Source organism: Myotis davidii, unplaced genomic scaffold (genome assembly GCF_000327345.1).
Source record: "Myotis davidii unplaced genomic scaffold, ASM32734v1 scaffold568, whole genome shotgun sequence".
In the NCBI taxonomy this organism is placed as follows: Eukaryota; Metazoa; Chordata; class Mammalia; order Chiroptera; family Vespertilionidae; genus Myotis; species Myotis davidii.
This window is the reverse complement of record NW_006299372.1, coordinates 508,921-512,719: the sequence shown is the minus strand read 5'-3', so window position 1 is coordinate 512,719 and position 3,799 is coordinate 508,921. Positions and strand designations below refer to the sequence as shown.

The 3,799-nt window shown below is 41.8% G+C and overlaps 1 long non-coding RNA gene across 1 annotated transcript in view; it reads right to left on the bottom strand.

The window, feature by feature from the left end:
- LOC107184846 overlaps nt 1–2,998 on the bottom strand; it is a 13,273-nt gene extending 10,275 nt beyond the window's left edge. The window contains exon 1 of the long non-coding RNA XR_001515745.1: nt 2,906–2,998. This is a non-coding gene — a long non-coding RNA (uncharacterized LOC107184846). The remainder of the gene's footprint in view (nt 1–2,905) is intronic.
- Between the last annotated feature and the right edge of the window lie 801 nt (nt 2,999–3,799).

Below are 3,799 nucleotides of genomic sequence, written 5' to 3'. Positions count from 1 at the left end.
CACAGTGGCTTAAATAAGCAGCATCATCTTTTCTGTCCCACAGAACATAGAAGATTACTATTCTTAAACCAGACAAGTTCAACACCACTACTGTCTTCAGAATTCTGCATACTAAAATTACTAAATCTTAGAATCCGAAATGATCTCCCTCTCCTCCCTCTCCTTCTCTCTCTCCTTCTCCCTTTCTCTCGGAAATCAATTAAAAAAAAAAAAAGATCAGTGGCTTAAATAAGCAGCATCATCTTTTCTGTCCCACAGAACATAGAAGATTACTATTCTTAAACCAGACAAGTTCAACACCACTACTGTCTTCAGAATTCTGCATACTAAAATTACTAAATCTTAGAAAATCCGAAATGATCTTTTTATACCAAATCCTTAAGGCAAGGATTACTTCGACCTTCACATTCACATAACTAAGGAAGGTATCCCTCTCCTTCTCTGCTCTCCCTTCCCCATAAAGCATATCCTCAAGATGACTCGGCACTTCCATCTCTAGGCAGAAAATAAGTTGGCACAACTTGTTTACAATTGTTTCTAAATTGCAAAGCACCAGAAAGAGGCCTTGCTACACCCAAAATTTTAATAAGTGGCCTCTGTGCATTTATTGCAATGCCTAAACTCTTATCTTGCAAAATGATTCTTCAGTTTGTATTTTTTCCGTTCCCTTGGCCCTATAGAATTGAATTCATTATTCATTCATAATCTAAGACTGTGTTTGATTGTCTTCATATCAGTGATGTACTTGACATCATACCCAAGATATGATCATTTTGATAAGAAAAATAAACATCTGGATGTTGAAGTGTCCAAAACAACTGTAGTGGACATCAGCTATTTTTAAGAGTCCAGAATATCTTCTCCACTCTTCCTGAGAAACAGAACCTATTATTTCTTCAGGGAAACTAATTTTACCTACATTTGTGGCCCAGTAACAGTTGTTAATTGCTAATAGCATCTTTGTCTTTCACTCCTAGGAGTAGGGGTGGGAAAACGGAGTAAACAGAATTTCTCTTGCATACTTATGTCTTGTTAGAATAATACATTATAGAATTTGGAAGAGGCCAAATTTTGCAAGTTGATAAGAATAGTAGCTTAAACTGTTGGCCTGATTCTTTACTTTATCTCTTCCTTCGTTTAGACTCAACTCATGTATTTTCCCTCAACTTGTATTTCCCCAGCCTCAACTCTGGTTTGGGCCATATGAATCACTTTGACCAAACAGGAGCCCTTCTCAACCTTAGACTTAAGAGGCCTCCTGGATTCTGCTTAACATTTGGCCCTTCTGTCATCGCCAAGATAATATACTTGGGATAGCCTGCCCCCAAAGGGAAGGAGCAGAGCTGCAAATAGACTGAGACAACTAAGTGCAGCCTAGATCAGCCACCTGTGTGCTGGCCCTCAGATAAGTCAGTAATAATAAATGAATGCTGTTTTAAGCCACTACCTGTTGGGGTGATTTGTTACATGGCAATATTAGACGAATACACTTAGATTCCTTTGCATAAATTATCTTTTACTCCCTCACAATATCCAGATTTCATTTCAGTTACTGGCACCCGTAGAGCACAACTGGACACACTTCCCCACCAATTCCTTACTCTCTTGTTCATGACAGGTAAATTTAGCCTTTTGCCATTATAAAATATCCACATACCAAAGTAACCAAGTAGTCCCATGGATATTTCTTATTTCTTGACTTCCCAGAATAACTTGGGATCATTGACTACCACATTTTTCTTTGCTTCTGAAATATCATACTCTTCCAATTTGCCTCTGACTTAATGATCACTACTGTTCTTCAAAGTTTTACTCTGGTTTCTTTTAATTTTATATCCTCTTTCTGAGTAATATCATTGATTCTTGTGGCTATAATAGAATCTATACACTGTTGATTATGAAATAAATGTCTTCAGTTCAGATAATAATCCTGTAATTGGGATCCATGATCTAAGTAATCCCTAGTTTATTTCTAGCAGCATATCAGAGATACTGAGGCAAGCAGAACAATGGCTCCCCAAATGTCCATGCCCTGATCCTTAGAAACTGTAAATACATTATATCCTACAAGGCAGTGACTTCACAGATATAAATAAAGTTTTAGACTTTGAGATGGGGATAGTATCTTTGATTATCCGGGCAGACACCCCGCATTCTCACCGCACCTCCATCTCCATCATTCATGCCCCCAGGTAGTTGGTGAGAGGTCGCAGTCCCACCCACCCAGGCATCACGGGAGGTTGGTTGCTGCCACCCAGCCCCAGTTCCCCATCCCAGCACCGTTTGGGCGATCAGGACCTGCCAACCACTGGTTACTGGGAGCAATTGGTCGGAGCCGGGCCCCTTGCCCAGCTCCCTCTGCCTGGGAGCCAGATGGTGGGCCCGCACCCCGCCACCACCACTGGTCGCCATCTGCAGGGCAATCGGTGGGGCGGTTGGGCCTCCGCTTGCACCCACCTTGGCCTGGTGCCACCCGCTCACCTGCTCCACCATCCCGCTGCGGTCCCGCTCTCATTGGGGTCCATCAGGACTGGCAGCACCTCTACTGTTGCCCACTGCTAGCACAGCACCACCTGCTCCACCATCCCGCTGTGGTCCCGCTCTCATTGGGGTCCATCAGGAGTGGCAGCGCCCCTACTGTTGCCCACTGCTAGCACAGCATTGCTGACGCCCACCATGGTCCACATCGCTCCCTAGTGGTCAGCGCACATCATATCAAAATGAAAGCACTTCCTGTATCCAGGCACTGTGCTAAGTGGTGGTCAGCGCACATCATAGCGAGTGGTTGAACGTGCAGTTGAATGCTGGAAGCCAATTCCAGCATGACAGCAGGGCTGAATCTGGGAATGGCTGATGGCATTTCCCCAAACCTGAAAATAGATGATTGTTTGCGGCCATAATCTACATTGCCTCCTACTGGCGAAACACCTGAACAGCCGTAGGCTAATTTCCCCATTCTGACAATGGACTCTGTATAGGAAACCCTGACCCTTTGAAGTGTATATCTCTGTCTTGCCTCAGGACAAATTGTGTTAATAAAAAGCATGGGGTCCTGGGATGAGGAGATCTTAGTTTCCTTTAAACTAAGGCTCCTCTGACCCCCAATGCCTTTCAAAATTATATTTCGTCTCTGGACTCCTATTTAAGCTATGTACAGATTCTCCAGATTGCTGAACCCTTCTTGATGCTGGAACAAGAACCCCCACAGTCAAACTCCTGTTCGAGGGGACAATTTGCATATTAGACTTTTATTATACAGGATTATGCTATAAATTTTTTTAAATTCTATTTGCTTAATATCATCATCAAAGACAAACATGCCTATGTTATATTGTTTGACAGACTCACTTACATGCTATAAAATGAGAGCAAAGAGCTTAGCAAATCCACTAGTCCAACCCTTCCAATTGTGATGCAAAATTATAAAATATTACACAATGCATCCACCCAGCCAAAGGAAATCTGCAGTCCTTAGAATTATTCAAGGGACATAAATTAGAAGAGGAATATTATTTCAAGGCCACAGTTGCTAGCTATTTAGTGTCAATTTCAGTGAGAACAGAAGTGACATTTTGTTAAAAGCAAATATTCTTTTTAAATTACCTTGACAATACACTGTCAATAAAGTTCTAAATTTTATCTCAGCAGATGAAGCTGAGGAATAAATAATTATCGTCCCTCATTATTTTTACGTAATTTGTCATTTGAATGCTCAGTCAGTATTTATCACAATCACCACTTGTTATGAAATCCGGTGCAGTGAGTGTAGAACTCCCAGCATATGATACAGATCACTCTT